Source organism: Bombus pyrosoma, linkage group LG12 (genome assembly GCF_014825855.1).
Source record: "Bombus pyrosoma isolate SC7728 linkage group LG12, ASM1482585v1, whole genome shotgun sequence".
NCBI lineage: Eukaryota > Metazoa > Arthropoda > Insecta > Hymenoptera > Apidae > Bombus > Bombus pyrosoma.
Window position 1 is genome coordinate 4619459 of NC_057781.1, and position 14578 is coordinate 4634036.

A 14578-nucleotide genomic window follows, 5' to 3' on the forward strand; every position below is an offset into this window, starting at 1 on the left:
TAAATGCTGCTGAACAATGAACAAACTATAGAATAACGAGAAATAAAAAGACAAAGACGAAAGAAAGAAGAGGAAAAGCTCCAAAGAAGAGATCTTGCGGAGTGAAAAATGGATGGGAACAAGCAAAACACCGGAGAGAGAAAGAAAGAAAAGAGCAAACATTGGTGTAGGCTAGATACGTTGTAATGTAAAATATGAGTGGAGGGAGATGCGAGAAGAAATAAAAAAGTGGAACGAAATCTTGAACGTAAGGAAAGAACACAGGAAAGAATGTAAGAACGTAGGAAAAAAGAAGCACAAGCATAAAGAGATAAAGCGTGAACAGAATTAGCCGCGTGAAGTAAAATGAAATTCTATAAAAACACGACTAATTAACGAAATACGGTTGACGCGAGAAAACCAGGAAAAGGAACGCTTTTCAATCGGATAAAACTGCGGAAAACTTCATGGACTAAAGACGAGTGAAGAAAAACTTGCGAGAAAAAAGAGAAGGAAATTGGAAAAACCTCGCGTAGAAAGATAAATAAACGGGAACTCGGTACAGAGACAAGCTAAGACAACCAGAAAGCTGTTGCACAAAGGGCGATCTCGGAAGAAAACGAAAGAAGAGGAAAAATGTGATCGTAACAAGCTAAAAGAAAAAAACGTGCAAAATGAAAGACGGAAAAACGAAGAGTCATGAAAAAATAGAATGAGAAAAAAAGAAAAGAGCCGGAAGAAGGGAGAAAGGACGAAGAAAGGAGGGATCCCACCCTTGCGGGCTCGGCACAATGGGACACGCACAATACGACGTTGGATAAAGGGCGGTAGAGGGACGAAGGAAAGATAATGTAGCGTTGGTTAGGGAGGAGCGAAAACGAGAAAGAAGAGCGAAGAATAGAGAAAGAAAGGAGGAAAGGAAAAGGAGGGGGCGCGCACCCTTTGCGTTTACTGCAGTGCTCTTCAACCCCGTTGGATATTTTCGACGAGATTTGACCCTCGTCTTCGCTTCTCCCTCGCTAATAAATAATAAAACGCCGAGACAGAAATGTGTCGTAAACTGCACCCTTCGACAGAAGCCAAGAATTCATCGGCCACTTCAGAAACAGAGCACCAAGTTTTATTTCCTTTACGTGCCGCGAGCTACGTTCTTAGGAAACTTTTTTACAGTTAGACTCTTAATCTGATACGTTTAAGCACACTTTTCGCGAGTTTTTTCTCCGCTTTTACACTCTTGCTTTTTCTTCTTCTTCTTCTTTTTCTTGGTTGTCTTCCTTATTCCTTGCTTCATCGTGATAAGGTGGTCTCAGGATGAATTTAATAATAAAAATACCTCGTATATCATGCTTGACACGAGAATGAATAACACCAGAGTTCACGAACATAGACTTTAAAAAAGTGGCATTATCTAGTGTTACTTTGGATCAGAGTTGATTTTATTGGCTCCGGAATATCCATTTTCATCGATGCTTGTATCGGCGATAAATCACGCGAGACACTAAAAGGAAGGATATTGGGCAAAGTTTAGGAACCCTGTGGATTGTTGAGTCGCGTGAAAAATACCGCTGAATCTATTCTTTACCATTTCAGAAGACAAACGTTTCTAAAAACAAACTCACAACGTTTTTGTGCGCTTCGTCTCAATTTCCAATTGAAACGACAAATCATCCGCACCAATGACACTCTTCTCGTATTTTATCCAAACAGCGCGAAGATATTGTTTATCTTTAAAGAAACTTGATTGGATCGAAAATAACCGAAAGAACGCAGCATGGTTAATTGTTAAATAAATTGACGCATTTTTAAAATAAACGATGCACCGTTAAAGGGTGCAAAGTGCAGTAGTGGCATTTCGGAAGCGACTGAGGGAAATAGCAAGGCAGAAAATAGAAAAGAAAAAAGAAATAGACGAAACGAGCAAAGTTCGTGCCACGAAAACGAAAGAATTTCTTATACGTCGGTGGTAAAGGAAGTTCTCGCGGTTCGAAACCGCGTATGAATTATTCGAAGCGAGGTTTAGACTTTATCGAGTCTATCGAATCGCAGCGGCGACGCACGGAACTGCATCGACGAGAAGTCTCACGCCAGAAGCTTGCGACCGGTTCGTTGGTAGGTTTCGGGATCGAGGCACGAAAATGCGCGATAAATCTCGTGGCTGACTGGCGGAACATACACGAGGAACAATCATTTCCGGGGAATTTCTGGTCCGCGGAACAAGAACCGCGAGTTACACCCAATCGATTTCTGTCACGCCAGAAGTCGTGCTCTTTACTTGTTATTGACGCGGATAAACCCTCGTCCCGATCGTTCCAATTATCTGTCTTTCAGCTGTTTGAATTCGAATCATTTTAACACGCTGACTGGCACCGTGGTCATCGGTGAGCCACGTTACTAAATTTAGTTTAGAACAATTAAAGTAAGATAGAGTTCGCGAACGAACAAGTTTCCAACAACGTGAATGATTTTAATAATATTTTCAGTAGAAATTGTACGAATACAACATGATAGTTTCGATGATAAGAGTTTTATTAGTAATACGAATTTATTAATAACATTAACAAACACTATCTGATTACATTTTTTTAGTTTGATACTTTTGTTTCTTGCTAACGATAGGAAAGTTTATTCGTTCTACTGATCGATTATGATACACACGAGCTTCGACACAGGTGGTCCTTGCGCACGAACAATTTCCAATTAATTTGAATCTGTTTCTGATTAATTTATGCGCGTGTAAATAAATGTGTTGCATGCTATAATTAAAATTTTGTGCTCCCTTTTATACGTTACTTGAATCCAACTTAATTCACATTATTCAACCAATCTGGACAATGTCATCGAGTCATACACAGCTTTGCATAAATCTACATGATTTCGAGATGAAACTAATATTTCTGTTATTTTCGAGCTTGATTTAAATACTCACCGAAATTAAACGGCGAAAATCGAACGAACGCTGGCGATAAATCTGAAAAGAGAAAAATAAGAAGAGTTTATCATCGGTGTTTATCGGATGAATACCATTTAACATCGGATAAAGCGATCAAAATGTGATATAACCACGCGAATTTTGGAAATACGAAGGTGGAATTGTTAGCATTATCGCGATGAATGGCCCGAGTAAAGAGAGAACGATGAAACGGGAATCATTCGATTTAAAAGACCCGACTGAAAGTATTTCCAACTAATAGAATTTCAATGCTCTGTCCTGCAACAAACGCACAGTTAACGGCAAAACAAATCGGATCAAAGCGGATGGACTGTGCCAGCGGAACGTTCGAGGTAGTGTCCACTTAAATCCGAACAGACAAGTTCACTTTTGTTTCATTCTCGCGGGAATCGAGCGCAACCTAGTATATAGATGCTAACGTTTTGTTCTCTGCTCGTTGGTAACTTCGGAATTTCGTTGATTCTAATTGTTCAAGTTGAACGATGTTATGCTTTCTGTTCAGCTTCATCAATGTTGTTTGTCACGTAATACAATGTTCTAAGTTTAATTTGGAAGCATATAGAGAAATTTCGAGACATTTAATACAAATATACAACAGGATGTCCCAGCTTCTTCTCGCAAATCTTTGCAAAGCGTATTCTATAAGTAAAATTAAGAAAAAAGATGTTACATAAGCAAATGCCACATTAAAGAATTATGGCAAAAATACGAGATGATAAGGAACTGGTGTCTCGTTGACACTGCATTAGAACACATTGCCAATTTTGATATGTTTACACAAACCCTAATGTTTACTTTATGAGTTCGCTGATCTGGTCAATCAGTCTGGCAATGATTTAGCTTAGATTATCCTTACCTTGAACGATGAATAGGTCAGCAATTCCTTGGCCTCCAAGATCATCGGATATCACGTCAATGGATTTTTACTCGCGGAGAACCGCGGAAGTATTATATTTATCAAATATAAATTAATACGTGTCAGGTGTTAACGCAAAAGATTTGTGACGTATTTGCCACAATTATGGAAAAATTCTCTATTCTCTCTATTCTCCGTAGATACCAATCCTACGTATTTAATATTTTGAAATGGACTCATATTGTGATTCGAAAATTTATTCCTATGTATTGTCGAGCAAGAAACCAGTCATTTCGTATCTTTGTTATAACTTTTCAATGAAACATTTCAGAGCCCACGTTTATATAATATCTTTCCCTTATCTTCTTATAGAATATGCTGGCAAAGTTTTGCGGCGAAAGGTGGGACACCCTTTCTCGCAGAGATCAGGGAAATACCTCCATAAACAGTTTAATTATCCATTAGGTTAATAGACCTTAATATTTGTAGGACCGTATTTAACATTTATTATATAATTAAAATAGCAACTCGTGCTATACGCTAATTCCTTACCAAGATACATATGTGTGACAAATATCTTGTAATCTATGTAGTATCGCGGACAAAAGGCCTAGGAGTTAGCGGGTGAACCACATACAATGTCGCGAGAGCCCAGGCGTTCTTCGATCGTATAGTTTTGTAAAAAGGGTCTACGTGACCTTGGCCACGAGCGGTCGTGGAACACGTGCGTGGTGGGTCTACGGAAAGACAAAAGATATGCGAGAGCAGTCAGTTTTAGTTTGGAAGTCGGAGAGAATAAGCCAAGAGGTCAGAGAGTGCGAGTTGCTTTGTAGAATATGGTGTTGCTAGTGTTGTCGAGAGAGTGTGGTCTGCGTGAAAGAGAACGTTGGTTCCGTTGTGTTGAGAGCTGTCCAGATTGTAGCGTGTTATTGCGATTAGTTCATAGTAAACTACCATCGTTTTTCTGTCTATATTTGTACAATCCATTCATTCTAAATAAATCACAAATATCAGGATATAATAACAGTATATTCCATTGACGATACTACATCTATGTATACATTTCCAGACTTGAGGTTTCAAATTTTACCAATATAATCATAGCAGCCGTGTCTTGTTATATTTCTCCATTACGGTGTCCCATTACGCTATGAAATTTCAAAATGTTTTATATGACACGCACGATACACGTATACAGAAAAGCTTCCTATGGCAAGTGTTCAAATACTTTCGTGAGCCGATGTAGACAAGCCACCGATGCAACGAGACTATATAATTTACCAGGAAATCTTCAGAAAAAGTTAACAAGCTAATATCACAGCCCTTTTGAAATATCGCCCAGTTGGAAGGTAGCAGATGAGCGACACATGTCGAGAAAGTCAAAGAAGAGGCATTACTTGAAAATTACCTCTGTTGGAGGAGCGGAGCGCGTATCAAGGACGATCCTTCTCGCGAAGGGTGGCCCGAAGGGCTTCTCTATTCCCCATTGGAAACTTATAAAACGCTGAACCGGCACATTTCACACGGCCAATTTATTATCCCGTTCTTCTCCATTTCTTCGGCCATCCCGCGTTAACTCCAACCCTCCTCCAACCCCCACCTTCCTTCTCTTTTATCAATTGTTCTCCGAGGTTTTTCATCTTCTCCTCGACCGATCTTCGTTTGATGAGTTCCCGGTCGGATCGAATCGATATGCAAAGCCGGGTGGTCTCCGATATTCATTTCGTCCATGCGCCGTGCAATTCAGAAATTTGCATCGATTGATTATCGTACGGCACCGTTATTATGCACCTGGAACATCGTGACCATTCCAAGCAACGCACGCTATCTCCCAAAACCTATTTCTAAAATTCTGTATTTTTTACGTTCTTGTCCATGTTAAGTGGAACACTGTTCTCGTTATCGCTCCCTTTTACTTTATTAATTTCTGTTGTAGGAATTTCTTTACTATGCTGTTTCTAACTTATCTGACGAAGCGTGAGAAGGTATATGCGTGAAATAGTTTGGATACCAAACAAAAGTTTATGATCAAGCGTATTAAAATTCTACTGTTAAACCGAGAATGTATACACAAATTCGTATTTATTCATCAAAATGATAGAAAAGATTGAGCTCTAAATAGAGATTAAATGCAGTAAAAGTGTACCTTTGAATTTCCCACAATTGGAAAATTATTTTCCAGTGCACCGTAGAAACGAAATCCAAACATATTTGCTTTGACACACGGAAGAGAAGACATTAATCGATAAATTGTATCGCTAAATATTACCAAACAGACACGTGCAACATTCATCTATCAACTCTGGACAGCTCAAATAATTTAGTGCTCTAAACTAAATCATTAACAGTAATAAATAATAGCAATAAATAAATAATATATATTGCCATGCTAGAAAGAATTTATTCTCTTCTCTGATCTTTCACGCTTCTACAAAACGCTTAAATAACATGTAGTATTTTTTTCACTAATTAATATCACAAATTACCTTAGAAATTTCACCTACGCTTATGAATATTACTGGACCAGGCAACATCTATTCTTCTTTTGTTCTTTTATTTTTCTTATCACTACGAAACGTTTAAATAACATCTATTCAATATATAATTAGACATTTTCTTTCCTTGGTAAAACAAGACAGATCGGCCGTTGTCTTGTTCATAATTCACGATTAAAAATGGTACCCGGCAAGAAGTGCGATCGACCACTGGGTTTTAAAACATTTCTCGAATCGGCACACGAAGGAGCGACCGAACGTACAGGGAAAATAGTACCGGCCATAGATTTTTACGGGCCGTTTTCCAGCAAGCAAATCGCGACAATTTTGCCGGCCGTCGATGCGGAAAATGAGTTTCTACGCTGCCGGAAGTTCCACTGGATATTCGCGATTCGACCTGGAAAAGTCGGCAAACATACGATCCTCCCTGTTCGACAAAGAATGCCGCTGTACGTATTATCGTCGGGCTAGTGACACTGTCTACGAACGAAGGGAAAAAAAGCGAATGAAGGAAAAAGAGAAGAAAGAAAAGAATAGTCGTCGTGGAAGAAAGAATGGCGAGCGTTAAAACTTTCGAAATAACAAAGTTTCAGGAATCTTCTCGTGAAATGTCAAAGCGTCGAGGAAGGGAAACATCGATTATGGGGTGTGTTGAAAAATCGACGAAGAATGTGCAAGAAAGTATGCGAACACTTGGCCATTTTTAAAGAAAAACTTGTAATTCGACTTCATTTAGTTTTCAATTAATTAAGCAGTTGGTTTAATTAAGGAATTAGACGGATAAATGAATTCACGGAGATTTTTACTTTTCAAAACAGACACATGTGTGAATGTTGTTGAAGAAATTAAATATTAAATAATTAAGTATTCTTAGATTTACGTTTCCAATGAGATACGTGTAAAGGTTTTAATGCTTAACGCTATTGATTGATTCGTCGCATGAAACGTGTTCGATTTGTAATATTCAAAAAATTCGATATTAAACCCGTTTGCCGACAGTTCGAGAAATATTTACCAAGTTTTAATATTAAAGGCTGGCCGCGTTCGACGGTTGACCGACAAATTCATGTCGAAACATTAAATTACAAGTTGGGAATACGCGGCTATCGAATTCTTGGCCATGACGTGAAATTCGATTCTACATTATTAAATAATTCTCCTTCGTTTTGCAAATATCAGTTTACACGGTGTAACAGACTACGAAACGGGACGATCGGTTCGCGCTATTGAATCTGGATTCAAAATTCGACATTTTTCATTGAAAAACGCTCGCTCGTGTCATTCTGTTTTGGAAGTATCGTCAGCAATCGAATTACAGCCCCGAAAAATTCACACGGTGAAATGGGACAAGATCGAGCTGGAAAATCGACCGATCGTACACAGTGTAAAAACAAATGAATCCTCTTGTCGCGAATGATCCGATTATCGAGAGGGGAGTGGACGGAAAAAATCATTGGCGTTCGACTTTATCAAAGCTCGAGATTTCGTCGATAATTGTATTATATACAATTACTGCAGAGCTTTGATTCGTTCGATGGGAAATTCGTGCAACTCGACTGAGAATAAATGAACCGCTTCATTCGCAGAATTCCCTCTTCTCCTATCATTCTCTCTCTCTATTTTTCTTTCGTTCCCTGTGTCATGAAACTCGATTCCGTATAAACGAATCGGCGTTCTTAATTAACGAACTTGCTGAAAACTGACTCGATGGAATTTTTTTCGTACAAAGTATCGTCGACGAATTTTTATTTCTTTTGCAAACTTGCGCGATTGTGATCAAGTTGAGGAAATTCGAAGATGGTTCGGCTTACAAATGTTTCGTGGAAAATAAAATGCAACCGTGGAACGCTATTCAATTAACAAGTCTTTGCTCTTCGTTTTTCCAACTCTTAAAACGGTGAACGAGCTCGTGAAATTTCACTTACGAACGTTTCGCGGTGAACGAAATGCAACCGTGGTACAACTATCTGGTGTTATTAAATTGCTTCGTTGTGGTACTTTGTACACGGCCTCATTGTTCTATCGCCTTTATTACACGTAGTAACGATATCGCGTTACGAATCAAACGACACCCGATAAATTTACACGATACACTTTTTCAGTCAAAGTTACAGCAACGTTCCCGTAACCTCGTTACTCCGTTTAGTTATTATCGAGATAAATGACGTGGACCACGTTGGTAAAAGCCCCGAGTATTTCACTGTCAACAGGTATAATTTTGTCGGTTAATGTTTACCGAACATTCTACTGATTCGGTAGAATAGAGAACCACTTTGTTCCATTTACGATTTTATACGATTTTGCTCTGCGTTAGCGGACATTTATTTTCTCGTAAAAAACCGAATTGCCAGATTTTTCCTGTACAAGAGAATCGTGCTGTAATATTCGAAACATACAGTATATTTTATGGCAAGGCAGTGGTTAAATCGGTTATTCCATTACTCGAGTTGTTGGCTGTAAGAGACAGGATAATTCTATTTTAGTTCATTTTCAACGGTGAATGTGGAAGGTATGCGATAGTAGTGGTTTTGGTAAGTAACAATTAATTCGAACGTAGTTGATAATTTCTAAATTCGTGTGTAATATGAAATTGGCATTTTAAGAGTTTTTTTTTTTTTTTTTAACAGGAATAAAACATGTAGCATATACTTTTTGTTAATTAGTAATATAGGTAATATGTAAATTATTATTTGAAAACGAAAAGACATGTATCGAATAAACTGCCTTGTTTTTTATGATTTTTATGATTCATTCTTACTTCATAAATCGACCATTCATAAAATAGACTGATTTAACGTTGCACAGTGTCAAATTCGTCTCGATATACGTTCTAATGTTAAAAGTAAAAATGATACATTTTCGTGCAAAACATTAATATTACAATATTTTTCTACATTACACAAGTTTATCGACGCTTTCCACTTTGTACACTTGCAAGCTCGTACCTGGCATTAAATGTTTGTCTTTTTCCTGTTTGTCCACTCTCACCGTGTTATTCTATACATTATATCTCATACACGTATGATTCTCTCTTGTCCGATTTTTACTATGATTTCTGTCGTCAATAAATAAATAAATTCTTCGCACTTCATTTATAAACGAATATGTGAAATTCTACAATTATGAAGAAAACGCAGAAATACGTCAAATATCAATAGAAAAATACAGAGCGTGCAACGTTTACAAGATAAGACATACTTTTATTCCAGTTATCAGTGTTACTAACATACTTCTGGTCAAGATATTAATATTTGTAAAAATATGAATCAACACTAACGTTCTCTGTCTACTTGTAAGATATGAAAATATTTCCACTTAGAACAGCTATTCTACATAAATCTACATATGGACGTATAATATCGTCCAGTTTTCACGGCGAAAATTCATCGCGTTTTCCACCAGATTCTAACATACCATGAGAGAGAATCTCGTTGTACTACGGTTTCCACTTAACCAACGAGTTACCAACAGCATCTGAATCTCCGGCGATTCCTCTGGTCTAATTTCGTTACAACCAAAGTTCCACGACCCGCGAAACAACTCGGCTAATTATATTTCGCCGCTATCACTGACCTCGATAAAACCGGAGCAAAGATCGCAGTTGCCATTAACAACGATCATTTGGCAACGAAAACTCCTGAGAAGATGAATTTCAACTGTAAAATCACCGTCGCGACCTTCGCTATCGCGATGATAACGAAGTACAAGAAAAATTTGTCAGAACATTCTCGATCAAAGCCGATTACTGGAACGTGGATTAACGAAACGGGAGAAATTATCACGCTTTTATTGAAAAATTTTGCTTCTTCTTTGATGTTAGATAATATTCATAAATCAAGCAAGCATAAAATCGTTGAAGCTACCACACAGTTCGTGAAGTCATCTATCCGCTAACACTAGATATAATAAAAGTAATAATATAATAGTGGTATTAATAATAATATAAATATAAAATAATAATATAATAGAGTTATTACACGGTTCTAAATTCTAATAGTTCGTGAGAATTGTACAAAATCCCTAATAGGTCTAATATTTTACAAAGTTCAAAGTTCTTGAAGTTCAGACATCGAGAGCCCTCAGAATATAATTCGCGACAGTTCCGAGCATCAGAAAATCACGTATCACGTGGATTTAACGTATTTAGTATTTTCAACGTTTTACTGTGTTGGCTTTGCCAAAGGCGCTCGAACGTCAACGACGACGCCGGGGCCGGAAACGGTGGAGATTAAATTACGCGCGATTCAATTTACACCCGATAATTTCAACACTGTGCTTCGACTCGTGTCGCGAAAAAGAATTTGTCAAGAAGCAGGCGAATTCCGCTTGAAAATTCCACTTGGAAGGGTTCTAGTGGTGTATCAACGCTTTGAAGACGACTAGAATGTTTTCAAGAAAGATAAAGAGAGGAAAGATAGGAGGAAGGCGATGTAAAATGCGATTGAGGGTCAAGATTTATTGGTTGAGAACTTTAAATAGCTGAAATATTTTTAGAATTACCGATAACTACTAGCTAACTACTAAGAACTACCGATAAATTTTGGAATGTTGAAACCAGACCATGGAATAGCAAATTCATCATTTCAATCTATACTTATCCATGTCCACATTATTTTAGCAATAAATTTCAATAATAAAAACAGCAATAATATTTCTTTTCGTTAGGAATAATTAACTTCGAGAACGTAACAGGAATAATTAAATTCCCAAACATTTTTTACGATTTTAAAGATATATCACCCGTGAAACTACTCTTAAATGCATCCATAAAATAAACGTAAAAGATCTATAAACTAGCAGGTCTTTATTTTTCATATTACTGCGCTACAAAATTTCGTTTATGGACCATTATGAGTCTGCGTGCAACGACGGAAGTATTTCCTAAAAATATTTTACTCCCGAGAATGTTGTAAACTTCTCGTCTAGTCTTGCTGAATCTTCTAAGACTTCTGAAGCTGTACCATCCTTGAATTTACATAAATTCATCGGGAATCAGTCGTAAAGAATCTATAAGCCGGGTATAAGCCATTATTTTTTTATACCATTGGGCCACTAAATTTCGTTTATAGATCGCTGCGCGTCACCGCATACCGATAACGATCAATTCGATGTAATTGATCGATTACGATCTACGACGTCGTAAGTAAAAGCGATGCAACGATGAAGTTGACACGTTGTACGAACGATGGAATTAGGTTGTATTGGAAGCGGTATATCGAGATGGAGAAATATGGAATGTAGGACGCAGTAAGGAGTACGCATCGACGATATCGCACTGACAAATTGCGATCGCTTCTGGCGGCGTGATGAATCCGCGGAGCAGGGATGGAGGAACAGTTACTGAAATATGGAACGATAAAAGCGGTTGGGACTGGCTGGTGATTTAACGCAGAAGGGAATACAGCGGAGTTAAAAGCAAAGGAATATAAGGATGATGGAAACAGGGTAAATAAGAAGGGAGTTAAAATGGTCGGGCAAGGAGAAACTGTAAAAGCAGTATTTTTCAAAGAGTTTGAAATTATGATCTCGTTTTATGAGAACTAAGTAATCTACCGTGTTTACGACTTATTTGAATAGAGGAGCATTTTTAATTGGATAAACGGGACACGTGAAAAATTAATTTTCTAGAGTATAATAATTTTACGTAGGAAACAATAAAAATACGATATCGAACATACGAGGTCCTCGATAATTAACGCCATGTAATCTATTTTTTGGTAATTGTTGAACTTCTGAAAACGAAAATAATATGAGTTATTGAAATAAGTTCGCTTATCGTAGAGAGTAGCATAATAGATAATAATGAATTTCATTATACTAATTGTACGATCATCTGAGATTCGCGATTTCGAACATCGTGTAACAAAGTTTGAACGAAAAATTGTAGAACAGCGTGTACGTCTCTCATTCCTCTTTTTAATTTCGTAACCATCACGATGATTATTTCATAATGGAAAGCTTAATTTAATCAAGGAATGTACTAATTCATTACTCGGTGAAAATGAACTTTTATCATCCTCCTAACGCCCTTTCCAATTATTATTACTATAATTAACTGTTACACTGTAATTATTCGTTTACAATATTGTACATATATGTGTTTTTATCTCGTTTCTCGCACTTGTTACTTTGATACGTTCGTAGTCTTCGATATCTGTTACACTTTTTTACAATTTGTAGCTGATTGTCGTTAGCGTGAAATTACATGAATTTAGACGGCGGCAGAAAGCGTGAGAAAATAATATGAAGCTGTAAATGAATTTAGAGATCTGAGAATCCTTGAAATATTTTTAATCTACAGAATCTTAAAGAATCCCGCTAAAATCAGACCAACCGCAAAGCGAAGCAAAATAAAAAAAAAATGAGACAAAACAGAATAGAATAAAATAAAATAAAATAAAATGAAGATATAAAAAGTAATAGACTGAAGTAAAACGAGAAAGAAGAAAGTCAAAACGAGTACACAAACCAGGCCTGATCGTAAAACGGAGAAAAGAAGGATCAAAAGACCCGAAGATGGTGCAACTATCCAGAGAGCGGGAGAGACAGAAACGCTAAATGATCCTCTGAAGAACGAGGGAGATAGGACGAGTGAAAAAGTCACGTAGATCGCTTTGGTCCGAGGATGATGGCGGAGTCCACGCTGCTGTTGCTGCTCGCAGCAGCCGTCGAGACATCGAATTATCGCAAAGTTTCCTAAGAGTCCGGAATACCAATGAATCCACGTTGGACAACACCAGAATATCGGCTGCCGAATGTTCTGCCATCGAAATATTGCGCCCCGAAATATTCAACCCCATCCTCCTTCTTCCACTACTCTGCTCTTAATCGACTTTCCTCGACGCAACTTTCTTCTATATTCACTTTTTATTATCCCATCTCAAGGAACCTATAACCCTAAACTATGCAAGATGGTCTCAGTCAGATGAGATTATCTAAATATCCATCTTAAAAAAGTTGAACTGTTTCAAGGGACACATGAAACTGTGGAAAGAATTTTAGAAGAATTTAATGAAACTTACCATCTTCCATTGCACAACGCTTGATTACTAAGTTCGTAACCATTGGAGGCACAAAAGCCACAGAAAGCCACATAGATTACGAAATGTGGTTTCCATCATCCGGCAGAAGTTAAAGTTCCGCGAAATCACGATCACTTAAAGAGGACAACGTCTCAACAGCAACGAGGAAGCAGAGTAAATAGCGTGCAATTGACTTCTGACCCAACCCTGTACTTTCTACGAAACTGGAATAAAAAAGTTACGCAATCCTCTGACGAAAGTATATAGAGAGAAACGGAAAATAATGAAGAAAAATAACTCAATTGTCCTTTTTCCTTTTTTTTTTTTTTTTTGGAAACATTTTATTGAAATGTAAAGTTTAATAAACAGAGTCCAGTTTACGTTCGACTAACTCTCGTAATAAATTAAACAATCATTTGTTGGCACTCGCAATCTTTGAAGCTGTACAAAATCCTATTCAAAAATTGAACCAAATGGGAAATTGCAAAAAGTCCGCCGAAAAGCTAAATCTGAATTGTAAAATTACTTGTAGCATACGTGGAACCGAATAACGACAAGTAATAGCATAGGTATAATGTTAACGGACTTCCCTTCGCGCGATTTCGCTTTTTCCTCTTTTCGCGTCTCTAGAAATTGCCAACTTATGGATGTACCGTCACAAAGAAATAACATAACGGGTATTATCCGGGCACTTTGCCGGATCCAAACGACTCGATGAATCAGCCCGGTCTGCTCGAAATTTGCCGGGAATAAGCGGAACGATGGCGACGATCTGCATTTCATGAAAAAGTCTTTTGTTGGAAAGATTCTAGGGAGGCAGGTTCTGCGGCAAGTTTAGATTTATTCGGGCAACTTTGTTGGTACGCTATTCTGGTTACTTGGCCCGCGCTTCTCTTAAGGCGTTTCCGGGCCGGGGCTTCCTATTTCTAGTTTGGAGAATTTCTTTGTACGATGTTTCCGTTTCCTGCTTCCTCCCCGGCCCAGGGATAAACGCTTCTTTCGGCCTTCTCCGGAGGTTCGGGTATTTGTCCGATCGGTAAATTTGGTCAGAGGATCGACCTGACTTTGTGAAAGAAAGAGAGAGAGAGATTAATTATAATTTTTAATTTGACCCTTCGTTCGTCGAATCTTTAGCAAAATGTTCATTTTCTGTATGCTCGTTAATTGAAGGGAAAAAGGATTTTAATATGAATTTTTAATTCTGCTCTTAATTTTGCGTGTGCCGAGTCGATTGCGAGGGAATTCGTTTCCTGCTTCAATTAATTAGTACATATTT

General features: G+C 37.7%; 1 protein-coding gene across 4 annotated transcripts in view; it reads right to left on the reverse strand.

Annotated features, from left to right (window-relative positions):
• LOC122573611 (prolyl 4-hydroxylase subunit alpha-1) overlaps positions 1-14578 on the reverse strand; it is a 234282-nt gene that overhangs the window by 131649 nt on the left and 88055 nt on the right. For 3 of the 4 annotated variants that reach the window (XM_043740235.1, XM_043740234.1, XM_043740232.1), the window contains one exon: positions 2906-2947. The exons of the other annotated variant lie outside the window; for it this stretch is intronic. The gene's annotated coding sequence lies outside the window, so the exon portion shown is untranslated. The remainder of the gene's footprint in view (positions 1-2905; positions 2948-14578) is intronic. 4 annotated transcript variants of the gene reach the window in all.